The following is a 27,102-nucleotide window of genomic DNA, read 5'->3' on the forward strand; positions in this document are numbered from 1 at the left end:
AAAATAGAACAGTCCAGTATTGCAACAAATAAACAAGAAAACCACCTGGAATACCAGCAATGGTAAACTCAGGTTTGAAATAAAAAGAATAAACAAAAAATGTCACGGTTACAAAATAAATAACAAAGGAAGCACTGGGTTTCTTTGTGGTACTGCAGTGGGTTTCCTCTCACCGCTTCTTAGCTCCCTTCCACAGATTAATGGCCAGTCCTAGGTTCCTCACTCCGGTAATCCAACACAGTGTCCAAGGTTTTCAAACTTCTGTGAATAACAGCAGTGAATAAAAGCAACACAACAAGCACAGCATGTGTTTTCAGTTCAGTCCAGGGAGACCAAATGGCAAAACCATACTGCTTAAATACTGCCAAGTCCCACCCCTGCAATCAGCACGGTGCCCCACGTCAGCCAATCAACACAGCTGAGCAGCACAGCTGATTGCAATGATGGGACCTGACGGCCGCATGGTTCTACCTTGGGCCAAGATGGCTGCCTGACCCGGAACTTCCTGCATGGTCAGCGTTCAGCCTCCTGATCCAATCATGGTCAACCCTACACAGCGCTGCTGGTGGTCGGGAGGGCAAATTACGACAGGGACTCCTTTCAATCCTGTCACAATATATTAATAAAAAAGCATTTTGCATATAATATAAAACTGTTTTGTTCTGTTATTTTTTGGAAGAAGTAACCCTATCATTTGAAGAAATTTGTTTTTTGATAACTTCTAAACGTTAAAGACATTGCACAGTTTGTGATAGATTATCCCTTACCACACCACTTTACCAAAAGATTTTCCCTACCAAATCTAATTTTCCTTTCCTGTGCACTCCATACTATGGTCTGCTAATGGTCCTGCTATGGTTTTTCCAGGATAATACATTGCAATTTTAATAGTTGACAATGATACAAACCTAAAAGACATGTTTGACCTTTAATGGTTTCTCTGCTTTACTGTACCCCAGTTATGGATCTACCAAGGGGCACTCCCCCACATAGAGTTGGTTAACTGGAGTTAATTAAAGGCAGTTCCCAGTATTTAGAGCATGGCTTCTGACAGTCTGAGATCTCTTGGCTTTTTTAGCTTGCACTGGAAAGAACGGTCAGACACAAATGGAACAGTAATCCAATTGATAGACATGGATGCAGGAATGCTGATTCAATTAATGGTCCTGCGATGGTAAGAGGGAAAATTGGTCCACGCTAATAAGATAAAAGGCTAAAGATAATGAGAAATACAAAACATTGCTCCATCTGTCTGCAATTTGTACCCTTTGAAGTTTCCTGTCAAAATAATCTACCCATGGCTGGTGGTTTATAAAACAGTGTCTTGTACAACATTGTATGACATCCAGACACTTACATTGTTTTCTATGGGGTTCAGCCTACATTCCATTACTACTTTCGGTTATTATTGAGCAAATGACACCAATAAACAACACCTGTTCTAAAATCACTGTTATTGATGAAATGGTTCATACAGGTGCCTGAGCCCTGGTCTAAAAAAGTTACCTTTTTCAGTGGACTATAATCATTATTTCAGATTAAAGGTTATAAAGATAAATACATAATTAACTTTAAAAACTTGTAGTATAACCAGTAGCAGCCTCTACTAGCCAGGCACACATGCAGAGCTCAGCAACATCTTTGAATCTAGTAGCTTGAAGGCAGATGTTGGTGAGCTCTGGCTAGTAGAAGCTGCTGTAGTAAGGTAAGGTGATACAGTCCCTGCTGATTTATCTACACAGCGGGTGGGAGCACCACGGCCAATGTAAAACTCCCTGTGGGATCCTCAGCTAAGACCAGAAACAGTCAGCTCCAGTGCTCCCAACTGCATGATTCACCCTGCACACCACATGTCCAAAATGTAATTATTTCTTTAATGTTTCCACTACTACTAATTGCATTGAAGTTGATTATGTACTGCAAATGTTTTCATGTGTTTATCAGCTTCACTGTAATATGAATAAAATCTTGGTCAAACGTTTACAGCTTTGCGTTCAAACAAAATAAGTCTGGTAAAAGATATATGATTCTTAACTCCAAATCACTTTAATTAACTGCTATAATGCTCTCAATGTATTTGTGCTGCATGATAAATCTGTATTTTTTATATACAGTATTTGGAATAAATAGTTAAATGTCAAAAGAAATAAATGATCATGCCCTCAATCTCATGAAAAATACACACAAATGGCCAAAAAACTGATGTTAGTCTTGGTGAGCTACAATTTTAAAATGGAATAAGTAAACCTGGCATCACTGGCAAAGAAGGATCAGTAAGTATTGTGTGATAACCCATTTTATATTTGTAAGTTTGTGAAGGAATCGCAATTCTGCAAGCCAGTCTTAAAGTGAGTTTTCTTCTTGCTGAGTGTCTCACAGTCAGTTCAGCTTTCTTGAATAGGCACCGGTAGCTGCAATGGTACCCCCATATCGTTCATGATCATAGGAAAACAATAGGTTATGGATGTAACCCAGGTCCCCTGAAAGAGAAGACGACCACCAACCAATACTTTTGGGATATGCCTGCCACAAGTCAGGTATTCACTGAGCATTTTATGTCAGAGCTGCCGATAGGCCCCTCCGTGGAGTGACGTTCTTGGGCCTGCCCACCGAGGTAATAAATAGTCACTCCGTGGACAGCTTGTTCTCTTTTGCATCAAACCCGCAAATGCGAGTGATGCGACCTCACAAGGTTTGGTGGTTGTCTTCTCTTTCAGGGAACCAGGGTTACTTCCGTAATCTATCGTTCCCTTTCAATTCGAAGATGACCAACAACAATACTTTTGGGAAAGTATACCAGAACCATCACGAGGGAGTTTGAGCGGACAGCATGTGAGGGATGTCTCACGACCACCAACTAATGTTGGTGGTGTGAGCATGCAACCTCAAGGACCCTTGCGCCTAAAAATGGTGCAGAGGGATCTACCACATTAAGAAAGTAGAACCATGTATGCAGATGTAGCCACTGAGCACCCTTTAGAGAACAGGTCTCAAGAATATGAGCGCCCGAGTCAGTAGGGACATGGTATGCAGATATGGCTCCTAGGTATACTTTCAGTGTAGAGGAGGACCTGCCCGCCTCCAGCAGATCTTGCAAAAACTGTAAAATAGTTGCTATAGGGCAATAAATGGGTTCATACCAGTTTTGAAAATACCTCCACTTATAGGCATACAGTGCTCTTGTGGAGGAGACCCTAGCATTCTGCAGTGTACTGATGACTGCGTCTGAGAGCCCTAAGGTGGGCAGATGGTCCCGTTTAGGGGCCAGACCCACAGTTGGAACTTCCTCTCCCTCAAGAACCCATTGAGATGTCTCAGGTCTAGGACGGGACGAAGGCCACCATCCTTTTCTGGCACCAGAAAGTATATTTAGAACCCCTCTTCTTTCTACAAGACAAATGGCTTGTTTGAGAAGTAGTTTTTCTACTTCTTGCCTGAGAGCCAAGACTTGGAGAGGGTTGTTCATGGATGTAACCATGATCCCTCTTAAGGGAGGAGATCCCTCACGGAACTGCAGTGCATAACCAGTGTGTACGGTGATGAGCACCCAAGAGTCTTAGGTGCAATTACACCAGTATTGCAGCTGCTGTTGTGTGAATGGGTGGGTCTGAGACTGCCCCTGCTGGGGCTGCTGGGGCTGGGGTGGAGCCTGCTTTGGAAGCTGCCTGGGACGGTTCCACTGGAACAGTCTTCCTGAGCGGTGGTGCGCTGGGGCCCCATGTCCAGCGTTTTCCCGTTCTTGGGTATTAGCTGCCCTGAGGCCTAGAAGCGATGACTCAGGTCACCCCATGGAGCAGTGGGGATTTTGATTGTCCAGGTTACAATAGGGACCGGCAGACACCAGCGCTTCCCTCTTTCTCGTGCCAGAGCACGGGAGGGGAGCATTGCAGCCACCTGCCGAGATGCCTCTATGAGAGCGATGCCCCTATGAGAGCGATGCAGCAACTCCTTCAATGCTGGCCCGGAGCTATGGCCAGGGGAGATTGGTACGGACGAGGGGACCCTCGCCTGAGACAGCCACAGGTGTCTGCGTGCCACCACCAGGCCTGCCAGGCTTCTACCCAGGGCTTGCCCTTGGAAGCTGGATATCTGCAGTACCGTACCTAAATCCAAAAGTAGCTTTGTAGCTAGCGGTTTGGGAAGTGCTACAGAACACAGCATGCCATCCAGGTATGCCGTCAAGAGACCTCCAGTGTTGGCAAGGCATGTTATCTGCGCCTCGGCTGCATAAGTCTTTTTTAGGTGGGCTTCCATAATCCTTCATTGGGTATTAGGGCATACAGGATCTTTGGGCAGGCAGCAAAGTCGCTATATTGAAATCCACTGGTGGAAACTGTGCTAGCCACACCTCTCCTGCACCTTGCAAAGAGGCCAGAGGGGCTGCGCCCTTGTATATGCTTGTGCCAAGGCTGGTCTTTGCCAGGAAGACTAAACCTCCTCGAAAATCTGGGAACACCAGAAAAGGGTCGTGGTTGGAAGCTTGAACTGGTCTAAATACAGACCGGCATTGTTCGGGCTTGTTCAGGCCCTGGAGGAATTTGGAGGCTCGCTCCATGTCCCGAACTGAACTTGACGGAGGGGTCACATCAGCTTCAGCGGCAACTTTAGAGCTGGGACCCGCCTCCTGGACCTCTGGTCGACCGATCGACTCCCCATCCCAGGAAGCCTCAATGGAGATCACCTCATCCTGTTCTGAGGGAACCAAATGACCGCCAGGAAAGATGGGAATGGTTCTGGGACAGGTGCCAGAGGCGGAGCTGGGGCAAGAGCAGTGACAATAGCCTGCTGTTTTAGGACCTGCTCCATCTGGCTTTTCAGGTAAAAAATGTCCTTCGCCTGCCTCGAGTGCCTTGACTGCTTGCTGCTTCTTGAAGGAGAGCCTGAGCGTCGGCGAGCTCGAGGGGCTGGAGCCTGTGCACAGGGTATTCTGTGAGAAGGGTTCGAAGGCAAGTGGAGGAGGGGGAGAAATGGGCCCCCAAGGGCACAGATAGTTCCTCGGAGTCGACCGTAGAGGTCTCACCTGTGAACAGACACACAATATGTGCTTGTCCTGTGGGGGAAGGTTCACCCTGCAGGGCATGCAAGGGTGAAAGCTTGACATGGCTCTGAGCACTGAGTGCAAAAAGGCACCAAAGTAGTATGCAGGGGCTTTCGAACACTGAAGGCATTGAGGTACAAAATGCACTGAGGGGCTCAAAGCCACTGATGCACAGAGTAGCGAGGCTTCAAGGCTATCGGGCACTGATGCAGGGAGCACTCCAGCACAGAGGGCATCGATGCACCTATATGTTGAGGCCCCGTGGCACCAAGGTTGTTGAAGCACCAGGGCTTTGGGGCACTGGAGGTCAAGGGCACCGAAGACTCTGATACACAAAGGCGTCAAAGCCTTGAGGCACCAAGGCACCGATGGCACTGAAGGCACAGAGGGCACCAAAGCAAATAGCATAAAAGCACTGAAGGCATTGAAGCAGACGCGTCGAGGCCTTGAGGAACAGATGACGCCGAAGCACTGAGGCACCAAGGCTATGGGCCACAGAGGCACCGAGGACGTCGATGCACAGAGCTTAAGTGCCAAAGGCATCGAAGCGCCAAGGCCTCAAGGCACTGAGGCTATGGAGCATTGGGGCACCAAGGGCACCAAAGTTACTGAGGCCACCGATGCAGAAAGCTCCTGAGCACCGAGGATGCTGAAGCACCAAGGCATTGAGGCTGTAGGTCACCGAGGCGGCGAAGCACAGAGGGACAGAGGATCTAAGGGTACCAAGGACGTTGAAATTGAAGTACTGAGGGCTTTAAGCACCAAGAGTACTGTGCTGTGTGTCTAGTTTGTACTGCTTGCAGTCACATAACCAGGAACAGCGCGTAGTGCTTGCAGTGGTGTGGAAAGTAGCCTACAGACAGTTGCAGTCTGGTCTGTGTGCAGTCACACAACCAGTGCAGCACAAAGATTACAGCGGACTGGAGCAAAACTCAGATGCCGTCTGGAACACGTGCGATACACAACTAGTGCAGCTTGTAGTGGGGTGGCACAGCCTACAGATGTGGAGAGAAAAAGACAAAGAAAATCCAGACCTAAACATTGCTTTTCTGGGTGTGTGGTTCCAGTGTGGGTGGGTCTGCTCAACAATAGGACTGTGTAAACAAAGCCTAATGGAGGAGGCTCACTTTATTTATTTATTTATTTATTTATTTTTAGCTGCAATCCAGCAAACACACAGACACTCAACAGCAACCTGGAGTGTAAGTGTGTTTTTTTTTTTTTTTTTTTTTTAACTGCAAAGCAGTAGTAATCAACCACCTGTAGGGGCAGACTAGGCTGTGGACACCGAGTATGCGTGCTCAGGTAGACCAGAGCCCAGAGAGCTGGGTCTCACTGGAGGATTACGTCTCTCTCTATTATTTTTATTTTTTTCATCGCTGCCAAGACAGAGGAAAAAATTGAAAACACAGGCAGCAAACTGCAAGGTTAGTTACAGCAAACTGCACTTGCTGAGCAATGTAGACTGGAGAAAGTATATTTTTATTTATTTTTAAAAAGGCGCACAGTTGTGTAGCATTTTCCTCATGCTTCAGCTGATGACTTCTGATTCTGAAAGTGGCAAGCCGACTTCCAGCAATATATTGCCAGGGAACTACAGAAATGTATAGTGAAGGGCTTTTTTTAAGAGAATCCAACAACTGGAGAAGAGGTTACTTATACCCACCTTACTTACTTGGTTGTGAGAAGCAAAAGAGAACGAGATCTCCACGGAGTGACCATTTATTACCTCGGCAGGCGGGACTGAGGACGTCACTCAACGAAGGGGCCTATCGGCATCACTGACATAAAATGCTGAGGGAATACTTGACCCTTGGCAGACATAGCCCAAAAGTGTTGGTTGGTGCTCGTCTTCAAATTGAAAAGGAACTGTTTGCTGACTGCTAAAACCCCAGATCAGTTTTATATTTAGATGGTGCTTTCTCAGGCTTTTTCACTACATGGCCTGCACTGTTTTTTGGCTAATCCTTTTTGACTTATCTTACTTGTGACCTGCCGAGTTGCTCTGTGCTGCTTAAACAGCATTTATATCTGAAATAACATTGCATGAGAGAGGTGATAATTCTCTGTTCCCATTCCTTTTCAACAGTTCATTTGACCCTTTTCATTCTTTAATCAAATTGCTGCAGGATTTTTTTTTTTTTTTTTTTTTTAGCGTGAAAGAAATGTTAGATAGATAGTAGTTCAGTTACAATGTCACAGGAAAAAAAGGATGATATGAATATGAAACTTCTCGTTAAACACTATCTTAATTATGTTGTAATTTAATCTGCTTTTGCACCCAGCAGATTGACTATATTATTAAAGGGGCTTAACAAGGGAACTGTAACAAACTACATACATATGTTTAAATTACTGGCACTTTAAAATAGCTTTGAATCCAATTTTCATATTTGTATGTCCATTGTTATGATCATTCAGAGTGTCTCTCATTGCAATTACTCAAACATTGTATCTCAAGGTAAGTATGTGTTAAAGTCATAAGAGTTCGGGAGCTGCTTTACATTTCTAGTTGTCATTTTTACATGTAACAAGCTAGTGTCTTTAGAGACTTAAGAGTTCATTTTATTTTGCTGACAATATACAGCAGTGCATAGTGTTGACTCTTTCCAATACCCTAGCCTACGTAACATATGTATATGGCAGTGGTCCTCAAAGTAATTTTGGCACGGGCATAAATTGATCTTACTTGGCTGTTTGCTGGCACGCTAACTATTGCATAGGTTCTTATCTTAAACACTGCCTTCTTGCGACATACACAGTGTGTGTGTGTGTATGTTTGTATGTGTGTGTGTGTATATATATATATATATATATATATATATATATATATACTTTTTTTTTTTTTTTTTTTAAAGAGTTTTAGCAGGAGTTATTCTTGGCTCACTCTAATAAAACCAAGTGTCAGGCAGTAATTGTGCGTGCTGCGCTCATGTTTTAAATTATTTACATAAAATACAATGCAAATATTTTTTTAAGTAGCATGTTGACACAGATAACCATGAATAAACTAAAATAGGAGGATAGATAGCGTCTCGCTTTGTTTCAATTTGACACATTTGTCAACACTATTCTGTTTTAAAGATCGCTCATCTCCAGTACAATTATTCAAAGAAAGTGGATAGTAACTAAATATACTATGGTGTTATACAGAAATAGAAAATTTAATTCTACATACTGAAATGTATTATTTTTCTCAGTGGCGAAATTCAGTGCTTACACGGCATATTAACACCCTGCCTCTGCTCACGAATGATTGGACAACTGTCAGATCTTTCACTTTCCCTTTGGCTACTCACGCGCCTTCAAGTTTCATGCAGAATACAGTGAATGGCCTCTGCTTGCATATTATGATTGGACAGCTGCGTAAAACTTGGCAGATATTTGACTCTCCTATTGGTTAAACTTACTGTCAATATCTGTAACTGAAACAGACACCGTTTATGTACCACCAAGCTAACTTACGATTGGGCTACCGCAGAGACAATGCAGATATTCAATTGGTTGATCGTATCGCAGACGGCCCTTCAGGAAAACGGCAAAAAAAAAAAAAAATGTTGAGTACGTACAAACACAGCATAAGCGAGCAGCACTGTCAACATGCTGCTGTGACGGTTTAAACCTTTCTTTATTTTCCCACGCTACGACCTGCCAGAAATGCGTTCACGACCCATAATTTAAGAACAGCTGCTGCGGGCACGATGGCTTGGCTTTGTGGGCACCACTTTGAGTACCACTGGTATATGGTTAGCAAATAGAACTGAAGAGCAGCTCCTGACTCATACTCAAAGCCCCTTAACACAGATTTTGCAAATAATCAAAAAACACAATATTTGATATTTTGGAGCAATTGCGATAAGAAAAGTATATACATATCGTGCTTCAGATATTTTACACAAATGATTGTATGTGAAATGCTGTTCTAATACAACTATAAGTATAGAAACCATATAGTAAAGAAATCAGATAAGAGCTGTTAAAATATGTCATTCCTTTGAATGTCAGACCCTTGTAAAACACTATTATTCCATTATTGGAGTCCAGTGAGAGATGATTCCATTTAGAAATTACTTCTCAGCGAAGGAGGGTGTACAAGTGCATCTCTGACTGCTGGTAATCACTATAATTGAACTTAACAGTGTGGAGAATTAATTATTATCCCCCACTTCCTTGGTACCGTGCTATAAATGTGTTTGGTTTGGGGCAAAAATAGCTTATCCACCACCAATTATCACTGTATTAACTCAGTGTAGTATATTTTAACAGCTTTTTGGTTGACAAACAAGACTTATTGAGAATAAAATCCATGTTTCTTATTTTCTTGATTTCTGGTTGGTTTGAATCCCTTAGCAACACTTGTTAGAGGTAATGTTGGAATTACAACTTTTTTTTAAACTACTGAGGGGATAATACCTCAGGTAACTTCTCAGCCTGAATGTGTTTTCTTTGCAAGAACAGGGTAATGTATTATTGTTTTAATGTTCAAACTGCATCAAAAAACTAAGGGAAAACTTGCATGTAAAGTAATAAGACTAAGCTGAAGGTAAAGTGAAATGAAAACTGTAAGTTGCTAGGAGGTCTCAGTTTTTGTAACACCTGGTTGAGAAAGATCACACCATTTGCATCATGTTACACGCAAGAGCTTTGAATCGGTGCATGCAAAAGACTTAACATTGCTAAACAAAATCATTGGACTTCAACAAATAGCTTTTTAGCGAATTTGTTCATGTTGTCAGTAACATTTAGGCCTACATGTAGCGCTACAGTAAATATAAAATCCTGTGCTTCCAGGTATCTTCGTGCACATGTGTGGTAACCATGGTTTTTCACATAAGAATTCTAATAACAGATTTCTTCAAATCTATGAAAGTGTGATAATAAACCATGGAACCATGGGACCGTGTGATGACATTAGATTTGTTCTGCAAATTAATGATATACTGCATTTTTTAATACAATTAGAAAAGGTGATGGGGCATCAAATTCAAGACCTACTCACACTAAAGCTACGCTTTTTTGGATGAATATACTGTTTGATGCTTGAATGTAGTTCATTAACACCTGAAGCACGAAATGGGAGATTTAACCATCCATCTTTAAAATATATTCTGTGGGGCTTGATGAAAATCTTTCAGTGGACCAGAATAATAAGCAATGAAAACATGGGAGACATCTTTTCCTTCTTTTTTGTGTTTTCTCCTGGTTGAAGAAGCAAAACATACCGTAAGTTAAGACAGATCCTACAATATAAACTAGAAAATGGGATAAATAACTATGGGGTTTAAATAACTACAGTGGCTTGCGAAAGTATTGACCCCCCTTGGCATTTTTCCTATTTTGTTTCCTTACAACCTGGAATTAAAATGGATTTTTTGGGGGTTTGTATCATTTGATTTACACAACATGCCTACCACTTTGAAGATGCAAAATATTTTTTATTGTGAAACAAACAAGAAATAAGACAAAAAAACAGAAAACTTGAGCGTGCATAAGTATTCACCCCCTCAAAGTCAATACTTTGTAGAGCCACCTTTTGCAGCAATTACAGCTGCAAGTCTCTTGGGGTATGTATCTATAAGCTTGGCACATCTAGCCACTGGGATTTTTGCCCATTCTTCAAGGCAAAACTGCTCCAGCTCCTTCAAGTTGGATGGGTTCCGCTGGTGTACAGCAATCTTTAAGTCATACCACAGATTCTCAATTGGATTGAGGTCTGGGCTTTGACTAGGCCATTCCAAGACATTTAAATGTTTCCCCTTAAACCACACAAGTGTTGCTTTAGCAGTATGCTTAGGGTCATTGTCCTGCTGGAAGGTGAACCTCCTTCCCAGTCTCAAATCTCTGGAAGACTGAAACAGGTTTCCCTCAAGAATTTCCCAGTATTTAGCGCTATCCATCATTCCTTCAATTCTGACCAGATTCCCAGTCCCTGCCGATGAAAGACATCCCACAGCATGATGCTGCCACCACCATGCTTCACTGTGGGGATGGTGTTCTCGAGGTGATGAGAGGTGTTGGGTTTGCGCCAGACATAGCGTTTTCCTTGATTGGCAAAAAGCTCAATTTTAGTCTCATCTGACCAGAGTACCTTCTTCCATATGTTTGGGGAGTCTCCCACATGCCTTTTGGCGAACAGCAAACGTGTTTGCTTATTTTTTTCTTTAAAAAATGGCTTTTTTCTGGTCACTCTTCCGTAAAGCCCAGCTCTATGGAGTATATGGCTTAAAGTGGTCCTATGGACAGATACTCCAATCTCTGCTGTGGAGCTTTGCAGCTCCTTCAGGGTTATCTTTGGTCTCTTTGTTGCCTCTCTGATTAATGCCCTCCTTGCCTGGTCCGTGAGTTTTGGTGGGCGGCCCTCTCTTGCCAGGTTTGTTGTGGTGCCATATTCTTTCCATTTTTTAATAATGGCTTTAATGGTGCTCCGTGGGATGTTCAAAGTTTCTGATAATTTTTTTATAACCCAACCCTGATCTGTACTTCTCCACAACTTTGTCCCTGACCTGTTTGGAGAGCTCCTTGGTCTTTATGGTGCCACTTGCTTGGTGGTGCCCCTTGCTTAGTGGTGTTGCAGACTCTGGGGCCTTTCAGAACAGGTGTATATATACTGAGATCATGTGACAGATCATGTGACACTTAGATTGCACACAGGTGGACTTTATTGAACTAATTATGTGACTTCTGAAGGTAATTGGTTGCACCAGATCTTATTTAGAGGCTTAATAGCAAAGGGGGTGAATACATATGCACGCACCACTTTTCCGTTATTTATTTTTTAGAATTTTTTTAAACAAGTTATTTTTTTCATTTCACTTCACCAATTTGGACTATTTTGTGTATGTCCATTACATGAAATCCAAATAAATACCAATTTTAATTCCAGGTTGTAAGGCAACAAAATAGGAAAAATGCCAAGGGGGGTCAATACTTTCGCAAGCCACTGTATGGGGTTATCAAGCTAAGTTTGGGTAACTAAAATAGAGATCAGCAGGGCTAGCTGTTTGAAGCAACAAAGCAATGCTTACAAAAAAATGACATGACCAAAAACATTCCACTTGCTCAAGAAGCAGCGAATTTAAATGAAAATAAAAGCATTCCTGTTTTGTTCCTGTCACTTGTTGATCCTGTTGGAATAAAATGTTGGGGGAGGTAGAAGCAGCTTTTGATGAATTTACTTTTAAACTTTGCTCCTTTTATAGATATCCCATGATCTTTATTGGGCAGATTGTAATTACATTTCTTAACTTCTGCACTGTGTACACTTTATAACTCTGTAGTCAGAAGCCATAAAACGGGAATACAAGTGCTAGTGTAATGGCATTAGTGGGCAAATTGGAGCCATAAGCTTACCTTTATACCTTGTTCTGTGGTATAGGCCACCCTATAACAAGGAAGCACTGGATTTAGTCACTTATTTGAAGGCAAGTGGTAATGTATTAATAATATCATTCTATAAATAACTTACTATTTTAAATATTTTACAAGAGGAATTACCTTGCTGAGATAGTAGATGAAAAGCAATCTGTGATAGCAGCAACATCAAGAGTAGAATCAGAAGAAAATAAAACTTAGTAGGCAGGGGGTGGAGCCAGCTTTTCATTCCAGGGGGGTGAGTCTTACTCTAGGGGCCCATTGTTAAAATAGTTGTCTTATATTTTACTGGTGATCCCCCCCCAACCCCCTACAGTGAAAAACTAAACTAGCGCACACGGCACCACATTCATTCGACTTTATAGGAGGTCCAATGGTTAAAGAAATGGGCTAGTAACCAGGAAGTCCCCAGTTCAAATCCCCCAGGTGAGTTGTTGTTGTAAGTCACTCTGCATCCCTAGCCTAGTATCTTGAAAATTGCTTTGTGATGGTGGTCCACTATGAAAGGTGCTATATAAAATAAAGGAATGAGCATATGGCATGTACTGTTACTGCAATCACTTAATCAAACTACATCACAGTTTCTGTGATAAGGACAATAGACGCAATTATACAGTGAAAGATTGCAATATTTTTTTTTACAAACTTTTTACACTACGTTTTGCAGAACTTGTATTTATAATGCTGTAGCGGTTACAGACAGTTGAAAATGGTTTTGTTTCTATTTTCTTCCTTGTCCTGTGTTTAATTATCATTATATTTTGTACAACTTATTGTTTCAAAAAGCAGAAAAAAGCTGCAATGGTAGTATCAGATTAATTTAACCCTATTCATTAATGTTTTATGCACAAACCAGTCTGGTATAATAAAGTTGACATATGACGGCAACAATATTCAAGCTTGTGTGTGGAAGTTGATTTTTCAAAGTGTGTGCTCGAGCTCACCAGCCGAAATTTTCGGGGCCAGGAGGGGCGGTCGTCTACCGGATAGGGGAATGTGGGGGATGGTTGATCTTACAAAACCCCCCTATGAGTGAATAAATGTGGCTCTGATAACTAAGCTGGTCTTAGCTGAACAATGGTTAGATCAGTGATTACAATTGGAAGCTATAGCTAGTATCTGATTTTAAGGGATTAAAAAATCAAACTGCAGTGGCTTAGAGAGCTCAGGCTGCTACAGATTCAAAAGCAATGGTAGAACTAGGATAGAAACAGTGCAGTCATAGAATCCACTCAAAGTCACAAGAAAAAAAACTGGGAGGGAGGCCCAGCAAGGTCAGCCTCCAAAGTGGAGAGGCAAAAGTCACTGGCTTTTTGAAGGAAGACACTAATTCAAAAGCTGAGGGGGCAAAGAATATCAAACAAAATTATTTCATGAACCAGTGCTTATACTCGTTACAAACTCCTGATGTGCCTCTGTACAAATCGCAAATATTGATTGCTTTTATAGAGTTGTATGTACTGTTTGTAGTGCTTTTTGAAGTAGGTCATTGAGAAGTAATCATCAGATTATAGTTCTAGTCAACCACATTTGCTACAGCGTTTTAGGAGATTGTCACTCCTAAGAAGTGTAGTTGCCAGGGAAGTCAGAGGATTACTATAATTAAGGACTATGGGACTTTTTGGGTACCAAATGGTATCAATTAGACTGATTACACAGTGCCAACAGAGTTGATTTAATAGTGTAACAGAGGGGCAAAAATTGTATCCATGACACTGAAATGGTTATATTTAAATGTTGTCAGGTGAAATCAGTTAATGGTGTTGCTTGTTCAGAGAGGTGTTTAGGTGTTTTTTTAACTAATATTAACCCAAAAATCTCCCACTCAAGCATTTGAAAATACAGATTAAGTGGTTACTAATGTGCTTTGAGTATAGAATGAAGAACCAAGTAATCATGGCTGTGACATCATTTAAAACTCTACCCCCTACACAATACCACATTCACAGCTTGAGATATCTGGTTTGACATTTTGGATAAATAATATAACCTCTACATGCTTCTTCCTTTCCCTCCCCAATCATAGAAGTGATCAGTACTTCAGGTATGAATGAATTACCTCAAAAAATGTTGTGTTTTTACCATCTGGAACAAAAATAAATTTTACTGTGCTGGCTCCATCTGTGTTTCATCTGGACAAATGGCAGTGAGAGAGGATACACCGTGAATGTTTGTGAAGGACTAGCTATTCTACATATTAGTGAAAAAACCATAGCACAGTATTCTGCTTGTATAACAAGTACAATAGAAAACTAGATTGACCCCAGGACTTAATAGCATGAGCTATGAGGACAGATTAAAATAATTAAATATCTTCAGAAGGGAAAGCAGGGACTTTAATTTTACAAAATCCTAAATAATATAGATAATATTAACCCAAGTGATTAATTTAAATTTAGCATAGAGAGTAGGACGAGAGGGCATACATGGAAGCTGAGTACAATTTTATAACGGAAGCGGAGAATGGAATGGGGGACGGAGGCTGGAGCATGTGTCTTCCGAAACGTACACCTGCTAATCCGTCATTTTTTGCGCTGCGGATCCACAGCGAGGCCACCAGACCTATAGTTCCAGAGGACAACACAGAACCACAGGCGCCCTATCGGCCACAGGGGTCGCTGATATGCAGCGAGCTGTGGATTCCCCTGCTGACCTAAGCCCTCCCTACCCGGGCAGTGCTCGGCCAATTGTGTGCTGCCCCCCGAGGAACTCCCGATTTACGGTCAGCTGTGACATAGCCTGGATTCGAACCTGTGATTCCCAGGCTATATGGCACATCCACGTGGAGCACTTTTTGCCACTAGGGAGCCCCGTCTTATGTTCTTAAAAGAAATTAAACTGCTAAATTTGGAGAATTATTAAATCAACCTCTGCATCTGCTTGGCATCGTGGCCTCCCTTATGGAAGTTTACCACAGTGAAAGCATAGCAAAGTGTAATAAAGCATGGCAAAGCATAGGTAAACACTGTAGAAGCCAGAGAGGTACAATATGTTAAAGCATGTTAAACAAACATGGCAAACCATGTTAAACTATGGTAAATGCATAGTATAACCATGGGAAAAGCATGGGGGAAATGACTGTAAAAATATTGTGGTAAACCTTTAAAAGTGCTAATTTGGAAGAGTGAGATTTGTTCGGTCATTCTGTAGTTGTATTTCAATGAATGCAAAATACAATAAATTCTAAAAAAAAATAAAAAAATTGTACTCCAGTCATGTTCAGTAAAAAAATGTTATCCGGTGCTAGATTGGTGATCAATGCAATTTATTTTTAGGCAAACCGTAAATTTGATGCAGACATCGTATTTCAGATTACCATCAGTCCAAAAGAAAGATGAATGAAACCTTTTTGTTAACAAAGCCATTAGCAAATGCAAACTTGGAACTTGCTAAGGGTCCTGTATGTTAAACTAAGCAGAATGATACATAACTGGTTATCAGTTTGATATAAACATAATGAAAACGGAATGGAACAGATTAGAACTGGATCTCTCCAGTGTGCTGATGACCCCCTTTGCCCCAGAGTGTATCTGATTACAGTACCTTATTTAATGAAACAGATTTATTTTAGCAAGTGAGTCCTTGAGTGAGGGTCAAGCTGTAATTTGTGAAGGCGCAGAAAGAGAGTGAACACATTAGCTTTTAGAAATCATTAAACATTTATATCGTCAGATTCATTTGTCCAGGCATGTGAATTAATGCACAGTTGTAATAGAATTACTCCTCAGGGACCTTCGATTTGAGAGTGAGGCGATCAGAAGCACTTATACTATGCAAGGTATACAAATTAAGTGTTGTGTGTACAGTGGCAAATAATCACTGCTTATAAAATGTGACGTTAAAAGATTAAAACAAACCTATATCCTTTAGTTTTAGTGGTAGTTAAGAAACTGCAACTGATAACTGTTCAGGATTCAAGGCATACTTAGTTACCTACGTCATTCTTTGTCTTGGCCAAATGTTTTAAAATGGTCTGAAAAGCCAGTTCTTTGCTTTTTTGTACGCATCAGAGGGATTGGTTGAAGGCTCATGATGGCATGTCTTAGCCAGGGTGAGAGAACCAAGTTCACAACCACAGTGTGTGGAACTGAGGTTGCAAGTATTACCGTCGTGCACAGGGATTCGTTTAGGGGATTCTAACCACACCCCTGTGTCAGGGAGAAGCTCCCCTTTCCTTGCCACAGTATTATTTTCCACAAGCTCTACAAAGTTATTTCTGCAAGATAGGCTGGTTGTGATGTAAAAGATGACAGGAAATACTCTTTCTGTTTGTCTTTCAAGGCTAGCCATTACCCTGATTCTGCAACAGAGGGCAGTATTATCATTCTTGTAAAGCAGTGCTCTTCCTATACAGCAGGGGTGCCCAATCCTGGTCCTGGAGGACCAGTGACCTCCTGGTTTTTGTTCCAACTGTACCCTAAATTAATTAATTGTGCCGATTAAGCTTCTAAAGAGCACTTAATTAGTTCAACTAAGTAATTTAGAGTACAGTTGAAACAAAAATCAGGACGGACACTGTCCCTCCAGGACCAGGATTGGACACCCCTGGTATACAGTAAAGTAGATCCAGCTTTTTTTTGAGTCTCTGATTCAGTTAGTTGTTGTATTGCAGTATAATTTTATATGATTTGCTGAATTTTGAGTACTGTAATTTTAATTCTGTTCTTCTATTGGGCTGTTACACAGTACATCTGTTCTAAATGGGATCGGACATTATGATATGATTAATATAGGATCCTTTTTATAAATGTTGGCAGTTGATATGGATTACATTCATTTAGGATAATGTTCCTCAAAGGAGCGATAACAAACTTTAAAATCCATTACCTTACCTTACCTATACCATCTATTTAGAAGTAGCTAATCAGTTCCTGTGCTGTAGGTGAGATGAGATTCACTCCAGAGTTAATCTGACTATTTATATAAGATTTGTGACCTGCAGCATAGAAACTTATTATTTTTTTAAACCTCAGAAATGGTATTGCTGGTCTATGTTAATCCACGCATGGTTAGATGACTTATGTAAGCACCTTTTTCAATTTGTACCCTGGTAATACAGCAGTTTGTCATCATAGTATAATCCAATCCATTTAATAGGACTCCTTAATGTCATTAATTTTGCATTTCATTTACTCAATCACTCTGGAGCTTGTGATGGATGGTTGTAGTAGTAAAACTTCAAGAGCCCGATTTAGAGGAAATTCTGTAAAATGCAAACTTAAGGGCAAAGTGCTTTACGTTTGCCCTTCATGTTGTAATTTTGAGCTGGGCAATGGAGGAATTCCATCTGCTTTGACAAATGAAGAAAAATGAGAGTCACAAGCTGCTAGCAAATCAGGAGCAACTGACATTCTCTTTAAGATAACAATAGCCCTATTGCCTTTGCTGTGATTTTGATGAACAAAAAGCTGTTCTTTAATACCAGAGCACCATTTGATAATGACTTATTTAGTAATATTTACATTTATTGAACAGTTTTGGCATAAGTGACTGCAGTGTTTCATTATATTCATAAACATGAATTATGTGTATACTCCCTGCCTTTGCAATAAAGAGCTTATTTTTGGGAACTGTGATTTGGAACATGGCTTCATTCAATTTAATATCGCTGTGAAAAATAAAGATGTGCATGATTTTTATACATAGGCCTACGCCTCATACTTCATAATGTCTGGAAATAAGCTAGTCCAACGTGTTTTAAATTTGAATATGCACTTATTATTTTACTGTTGCACTTCCAAATATCTGCGTATATGTTTCAAACCCGTCAAACAAAGAAAAGGTGCATTTTTATGAAATGATTTAGAATAAATTACTAAACACTGGTATGAAATATGGGCTTTATTGAATATTATTTAATAAAACAGTTTTTATTTTTTTGAAACGTTAATAGATTTTGATCAGCACTAAAGTTTATGAAACCAGTAGCAGCTGTTCTAAAAATCAATAATTGTACATTGTAAACAGTTACTACATTTTGCATTTAATTCAATTAAGTATCTACTCAGCGAACCAATACAAGAACTAATATTTCCTAACACTTAAGTATAAAAAAAATGTTATACTATCTAAAGTAGTACAGTTAAATCAGTTCCTTGTGTTGGAGGTTTGCCCCTTCATCAAAATAGGGCCATAAAAGTATTTAACCTAATGGCTTCAATTATGTTACCTTACCTCATATATAATACGTTGTCAAGATAATACCAAAATGCAGCAGGAATATCCACACGTACCGCAGTTACACTCTCTTGCTTCTTTGCTAATTCTTGTTTTATTTCCCTTCTTCACAGAGATACTCAGTATGTTTTGATTTGAAGTGCTGAGCATTGAGAGTAAGGAGGCCGCTACTGTGTCTGGTTGCACGCGTTTCCAAAATTGGCTGAGCTGCAGAGAGACTGGTCAATGAGCTAAAATTCTTCAAGTAAGGAAGTATTCCACCATTCAAAATGTTTATCATATTATGTGCAAATAAACACTTTTTCTCAAGTTTTCCCCTGGCGCATGGTATAAGTAAGGTGGAGCAAGGATAGGGCTTAAGTCTTAACTGTGAAAGGAGTTCCCACTTGGGGAAGAACAAAGATTTGCACCCATATGTCTCAGACAGGAAAAGATAGTGCTGCTTCTTTATATTGTACTGGGGAAAGACTGAATGTAAAAAAAAATGTTTAGGGCATATGACAATGTACAGTTAATTTTGTGTGAATAACTGCTGTATAAGTCTCAGCACCATTTTCATTGCTCGCCTTATGTGCAGTCTACTGTCTAATGTCTGATTTCAAATTAAATTTTCTCGACAGGTGAAACCTCCTTCCAGCAACAGATTTTAAAAGGTCTGCTTGAAGTGTGAAGGCACAAGGTCACATGACCTGGAAGGGAAAACCCAAGGGGCCTTTGGGATCACTCAGTGGTTGGCAACACTTTTGATGTACTAAAATGTGCTGGTGTGCAATAAGTAGCCCAGTTATTGGTGACATTCAGATTGAATCCGTCCTACAAGTTTAAAGAAATGATGGAGTGAATCTAAAAAGCATATATAGTATACAGTAATGCACCTCTTGAAATAAATGTGATGGTGTGGCAAAGTGCCCTGCCCCAAAGTGCCCCGCCCCTGTTGGTGTATAGTCATTGGTACACGGGATATAAACGGGTCTGTGTAACACGAGTGTTTAAAATGTACATTTGTATTTAGACACGAGGATTGCGCAGCACTTCACGTGCAGTAAAATGTAATAATATGTGAGCACGGGGAATTCCACTTTATTAATTCATGTGCAGTTGTACTGCAACTCCAACTGAATGATTGATTAGCAATAGAGTCTCGGTACAGCTGCATAAAAGCAGCATGTTTTCACTCACTCGGGGTTGTGTGTTCGGTGCGTGGAGAACGGGATTGGAGACGGAGGTTATACTAATAATAATAGTTAATATTTAAAATATCAGCTCACCGTGTTTGTCTGTGTAGTCCGTTTTGTTTGTCTGTTTATTTTGGCTAAAGTGCCATGTCCTGTGTTTTTTTTGTTTGTTACAACCTTTTTATTTTCTGTTCTGTTCATTCATTAAATGCTGAGCGAAACCAATCGCTCAGTTCCACCCAAATCCACCTCTCTGTTGTTTATTTCCTGGTTCCTGTTTCTGGTCTGACGTCACCCACTACAGCCGTCTTTGTGACAGATGGTTACACCTAAAATGTTTGAATTAGTTTTGACAAACAATATTTACTTAAACTTGCACCTTCGATTTATGCACAAAAAATTACTTTGGAAAACCCACTTGTATGTGGTAAATGTACATACTGTAGGGTGGAGCATTTTTGTATCAAAAACTTTTAACGCCCCTGTTTCTTTTACTGGGATATGTATTGACTTGATCATTATATGTACTGATTTGTTTGGCTCATTACAGAGTGGGCTGAATTTCAACCTGGAAAGAAGTCTAACGGCTGATTAATTAATCCCCTGCAAAGGTCACCTCAGCCTCCTACCTTCCTATCATCTACATTCATCCTTATGCATAGAGCTTAGCCGTGTAGCTCCTTTAATGTGGTACAAGCATACAATAAAGACACAGTGCAATTTAGTACAGTTAATGTGTACTACAAGTAATATACAAAACATTAACTCTGGTTATTATTTACTTTGGATGTGTTTAGCATAGAAGTTGTAATTTGTGCTAGTCGCTATTTTTGGTTACTGCGTCTTCCCATTAAATGGCACGACGCTACTTATGCTATACACCAGTTCGCTCAGTTAGGCTTCAGTATATTGCATGCAGATTATGAATGTGGTGCTTCAGTCTGCACAAACTATTACCAAGATTCTGCTTGTGAAATTATTTTATTTATTTATGTTTTTCCTATTTTAAAAGTTTAGTATTTTTTTAAGTTTATAAGGCGGAAAAGCATGTGTAAATGTAAAGTTCTTTGTGACAGTGGTCCACTATGAAAGGCTCTATATAAAATAAATATTGATTGAATGTAAAAAATAAAAAACAACCCCCAAACTCCCCCCCAAGAAATACCACATTGACCTGTTTATATACCATACTTTAGATTTCCAGAAACAGGAACTGTAGTTAACCACTGAGTACCACATTTGGTTTTAGTTCAGTCCTAAGGGAGTTTTTGTCCTTATCAACACAACTGGCTTTGCAACATTGGCAGCCTTTGCTCAGAGGCAACGCTTGGTTTAATCGGCATGGGAACTGTGAACTGCGATTAAACACAACATTACATGCTCTATGAGAAATGCAAAACATACGTACAGGTACAGAAGGGCCTGGACATGTGTTGCTGCTTATTCAACATGCGGCTGTCATTCACTGCTATTGAACAATCTAGGAGCTGGTGACCACTTGGTTCAGATGACAATTATTTCAGGTTTTCCTTTACTTTGCATGTGTGCATGTTTTATGTTTGTGTCTCTGTTCTTATGCAGAGATAGAGATTCAAGTAGAGTATCTATTTATTATGTAATTTATAACCACACCCTGAGCTAACATATTTGTATGGTTTCTTGTACTTAGATTGTATAGGTTAATCATACAATAATATGACAATATGATACATACTGTACCACAATATGCAGGTCGCGATACGATATGTATCACAATATATGTGATGGGCTACTTGTATCTATAATACGATCAAATTATCTTTTAATGGTGGACTATTTTGTTAAAAGACAAAAAATTAATTAGATAGGGAGATTACGTATTCATACAAAGTACTAGGTACTGGTTACATACTTATCATCCTCCCAGAATAACAGGTGTTTATATACCATGAAATATGTCAGAGAGGGGTCCCGAGTGGTGCATCCTGTAAAAGCACTCCACGTGGAGTGAAGGATGCGCCCTATAGCCTGGAGTTCGGCGGTTTGAGTCCAGGCTATTTCACTGCCACCATGGACAGGAGTTGGCTGTGCACAATTGGCCGAGGGCCTCCCGGGGGGGTGGGGAGGGGCTTATTTGATTAGGACCCAGTTATGTTATATAACATTATAAAGACAAGCACTCATTAGGTCGTACAAATCAAATTTTGTTTACAAAATGTAACCATTATGAAATGTAATGTTCAATTTTTATACTTATAACTCAGTTACATGATATTAACATTCAAATTCTGTACGCGGGAGAAATACCCAACAAGTCCCCAAAAAAAATTTCAATTAATTTTTTTTTTTATTTTTTAGTATTATAATTATAGTATTGAGAACACTAATAGGGCTTGAACAATCCCCAATTATGGGTTGTTTAGGGGTTTTTTTTTAATTTTAACTTACAATGTATGTGTGTGGTATATATATATATTATATCTATATATATATATATATATATATATTATATATATATATATATATATATATTTTATAAAAAATTATTTTTTCATTATATTTTCATAATATCAATATCATAACTCCTATGATCACCCCGGACAAGCCCCATTAGTGCATATTTACGTTGCTTATCTAGGGTTTATGTCACAACTGTGTCCACGCCAATTACCATTAAAGAAAATACCCATTATAGCTCATAATTTAATTATTAACAATAATAAACACAATTCCTCAATAAGAACTAGCAATTCTGGCATAATTATCTCCAGAATCATGATGAAAAGAGATTTACAATTAACAGTATTTATGTTTTAAGTATTTCAAATCAATCATACATGTATATTTGTTATGAAAAAGAAATCTAACAATCCAAATTATTATAACATGTATTCATATTCTCAAAAGAAGAAGATTAAAGGTTAGGTTTCATAGTTAAAAACATGTATAAAGAAGAAACAAAATAAAACATTCAAGGAAAAGTGCTGCATTGTTAAGTGTTCATAATTGAATACTTGATGTGCTCTCTGGTCATAAAGTTCTGCATTAGTGAATCAGTCTTAATAGTTTGGTTGAGTCACGTATTACATATGCATGTGCCAGCTTCTAAGTGGCAAGTACGCATGTACAATGTTCAGCAACTAGTTGAATAGACACACATTATGTATTGTGACGATATCTTCTCTAGGACAGCTTTGAAGATTACATGCTTGCGTCTTAGTTGAAGAACTTCGGAGATTGAGTTGAGAGCAGTGAGGTGTTTTGAAGAAAGAGTGAATCTAGTGAGCGAATTTGAAAGGCATTTTGAAGGGCAAGCTTCAAAGAGTTAACACAGTTTGTGGCTTGTGCCTTTGGTTTAATCAACAGCTTTAAAGTAGATCTGGTTAAGAATGTTATGGAGTCAGTGTTAACAACCCAATCACAACTGAATTAAATATCTGGAAAATGCATATATTAAAATGAATTTAACTATGAATTTCCTTGACACTTGTCTTGAGTTAAACACTCAAAACACGGGCATCTGCTGTCTGAGAAAACCTGAAGTAACCCTGTAAATATATACTGAAACCAGAGTTCAAGCCCCAGCGCTGATACAAACACACGGCTGCAAAACTAATCTTGTCCTTTTTTTTAATACCTATGGCAGGATTGTCAGTATAGACACGTTTAAATTCCGATAGACAAAAAACCCTTATCCCCATATATTCACTAGATCAATGATGCCTACTTTACCATAAGTAGACACCACTAATGTAGGTTTCAGTGCAATGTGAAATACTGTACAATTTCACAGTCGATAATATAGAGAGCATTTTAATGGGTATAAAAATGTACTTTAATGACAAACTCAGAAATAATCTCTAAGTCAGTTTACAGTCAGAGAACTCATGCCTGATCACCAAATGAATGAATGACATTGCAGACTGCACTCACCCACACATCTGAGAATTATCCTGTGACTCAAATTAAACTAAAACCACGACCACATAAATAAGAGGTACAATGAAATACAATACAAGTTCATTATAAATTAATTAGTTTAAAAAATCAACTCTCAGAAAAGCTCTTTTGAAGCTGTAAAAGGAAAGATTCAAATCAGGAAAAAATCTTGGCTTTGTGCCTCAGTGCTTCACACATTTTTTTTTCTTCCACTGACCAATCAGAGTACTTTTCTGCTAACCATAGCATAATGCTCTTATAGATTGTCTTTGGACACATAATAATGAATGTATCACTAAGTAATAGAGTGTCAACCACACATTCAGCAGTAGAAACAGCTGCCGTGCTTTATGTCACTTACATTTCAATTGCAGTGTCTAAGACGCAAGCCTAAGAAGAACATTTTCTGAACACATTCTGTACATGACTAATGCTGCCTCAGAGGAAAAAAGATGCACAGTGCAGATTTACGGACAAGCATGATTATTCAGGGAGATTTGTTTTTGCCTGTTTTAAAGGTTTGGAATTTAAAGAGAAAACTAGAAGTAAAACTGCATTCTCTGGGAAATTCTTTGTAGTTGCTATAACTAGGTTGCTACTCTTTGGGGTTGTGACTTATATCGATATCAGAGTCTAATATATAGCTAATATCGATGTGATACATCCATCTGAAGTTTCTTATATACTACATAAAGTAAATCATATAGGAGTCTATAGATATAGATGGATATGGATATCAGCTTGTATCGTACAGTACCCTGTACAATATATACAGTGCTTATAGAAAGTCTACACCCACTTTCAAAATTGTCAGCTTTTGTTGCCTATAGAATTAAAATGTATTAAAATTAGTTTTTTTTTTTAATTTATCTACACATCCTACCCCACAACTTCCAAGTGAAAAAAATATTCTAGAAATTTGTAGAAAACGAAAACTGAAATAGCTTGGTTGGATAAGTGTCCACCCCACTTATAATAGCAACCCTAAATTAGCTCAGGTGTAACCAATCGCCTTCAAAATCACACACCAAGTTACGGGGCCTCCACCTGTGTTAAATTGTAGTGATTCACATGATTTCAGGATACATTCAGCAGTTCCTGTAGGTTCTTTCTACTGGTTAGTGCATTTCAAAGCAAAGAAGCATGAGCAGGAAGGAGCTTTTAAAAGAACTCCGGGACAATGTTGTTGAAAGGCACAGATCAAGGGAAGGATATAAAAAATATCAAAGGCCTTGAATATCCCTTGGGGCATGGTCAAGACGATTATTAAGAAGTGGAAAGAGTATGGCACCACCAAGACCCTGCCTAGATCAGGCCATCTCTCCAAACCAGATGACCAAGGAGGAAGGAGGCTGATCAGAGAGGCTACCAAGAGGCCAGTGGAAACTTTGCAAGAGCTACAGGCTTTTATGGCCAAGACTGGTCAAAGTGTGCATGTGACAACAATATCCCAAGCACTCCACAAATCTGGGCTGTATGGTAGGATGGCATGATGGAAGCCATTACTCAAGAAAGTCCACCTTGAGTCCCATTTGAAGTATGCAAAAAAAAAAAAAAAAAAAACTCAGGAGATTCTGTAGCCATTTGGCAAAATGTTTTGTGGTCTGACGAAACTAAAATGGAACTTTTTGGCCTAAATGCAAAGCGTTATGTTTGGCGCAAACCCAAAACCGTGCATCACCCAAAGAACACCATCCCTACTGTGAAGCATGGTGTTGGCAGCATCATGCTATGGGGGTGTTTCTTATCGGCGGGGACTGGGCCACTTGTCAGGACAGAAGGGAAAATGAATGGAGCAACGTACAGAGAAGTCTGCTGCCCTCTGCAAGAAAGCCGAAACTGGGACGGAAGTTCACCTTTCAGCATGACAACGACTCAAAGCACACAGCCAAAGCTACAGTGGAGTGGCTAAGGAACAAAACGGTAAATGTCCTTGAGTGGCCCAGTCAGAGCCTCGACCTGAATCCAATTGAAAATTTGTGGCATGACTTGATGATTGCTGTCCATCAATGCTTCCCAAGGGACAGCTTGAACAGTTTTGTAAAGAAGAATGGTCAAATATTGCCAAATCTAGGTGTGCAAAGTTGGTAGATACCTATTCCAAAAGACTCACAGCTGTAATTGCTGCCAAAGGTGCTTCTACCAAGTATTAACTCAGGGGGGTGGAGACTTTCCATTTGTGATCTTTCAGTTTTGTATTTTTAATATATATATATATTTTTTTCTCAATAAATACTTTTTCCCCCTTAATAGTGTGGAGTATAGTGTGTAGATAAGTGGGGAAAAAAATCCTGATTTAAATGCATGAAACTTTGAGGCACTGACACAACAAAATGTGAAAAAAGTTGAAGGGGGTGTAGACTTTCTCTTATCCGGTACTTTGTTGTTTTACACCGACAACACCACACACACACATATATCTTATGGCCGTGTATATATAGTATATATATATATATACATATATATATATATAGAACGTTATATAGATGTACCAATGAAACAAACAAATAAAACTTGCAGAGGAAATCTACTTGTTTGTTTATTTTGTCATGTCTCCTTTCCCCGTATGTAATGTGAAGGTAAGGGGCATGTCGTTAGAGTTAGGGAGGATGTAAGTGTGTCCTGTGTGTGGTGTGTGTATATATAATAATATATATATATAGATATATATTATATATATACTATAATATATATCTTATATATATATATATCTTATATCCACCCCTTCATACTATGATGAGACGCCTATGCGGATTTGGATATGTCAAGGTCCTGGAGTTGGCCCATTTTCACAGGGTAACTGCTCATGCCTTAGCTGCAATATACATAGGCAATTTCACTGTTAAAAAATTACTGTTTGTTTTATTTCGTATTGCACATCACAATCAAAAATATGCAAAACAATTAAAAACACAACATTAATATTGTATTGTTATCATATACACACGCATTGCACTAAAACACTAAGCAAATTAAATAGTACTTATTTTAGCCAACGAGGTGTTCACTTGTGGCAGCAGCAATGCACAAGCAAAAGTCACAGGGCAGTGATGTCAGCTCCCTAGCAACAAGTCTCTTATGTTGGGAATGGATTCTTTCAATACAATGGGTTTGTGCATTTGAGAAAGGAAAGGAAGACTCATGAAATTAATTGGGGACTGAAGTTGATGAGAAGCAATTTCCCTCCTCAGTACAAATTAAAATGGTGTGCTGCTTTTTACACAAAAAAGTAGAAAAAGGGAGTTGTATAGAGGATTTATATTGGACCCTGACGTCCCCGATTAAACAGGGGAGTGGTTGCGCAGTATTTGTTAGCCTATTTGTTTTTATATGGGTCTCTTGCTATATCGCAGCCCTTAATATATAATGGATTTATATTGGACCCCAACACCCAGTGGGTGGTGTATACTGTACACACACACA

At 39.6% G+C, this 27,102-nt stretch overlaps 1 protein-coding gene across 7 annotated transcripts in view; it reads left to right on the forward strand.

Moving 5' to 3' along the window:
- Positions 1-27,102, forward strand: part of LOC121321398 (poly(rC)-binding protein 3-like) — a 97,625-nt gene that overhangs the window by 22,635 nt on the left and 47,888 nt on the right. For 5 of the 7 annotated variants that reach the window (XM_041260317.1, XM_041260322.1, XM_041260323.1 and 2 more), the window contains exons 2-3: positions 18,700-18,830; positions 19,207-19,316. The exons of 1 other annotated variant lie outside the window; for it this stretch is intronic. The gene's annotated coding sequence lies outside the window, so the exon portion shown is untranslated. Of the gene's footprint in view, positions 1-18,699; positions 18,831-19,206; positions 19,335-27,102 lie in introns of all 7 variants that reach the window. One more of the 7 variants, XM_041260318.1, reaches the window with a different exon arrangement.

This window comes from Polyodon spathula, chromosome 10, assembly GCF_017654505.1.
Source record: "Polyodon spathula isolate WHYD16114869_AA chromosome 10, ASM1765450v1, whole genome shotgun sequence".
Lineage (NCBI taxonomy): Eukaryota > Metazoa > Chordata > Actinopteri > Acipenseriformes > Polyodontidae > Polyodon > Polyodon spathula.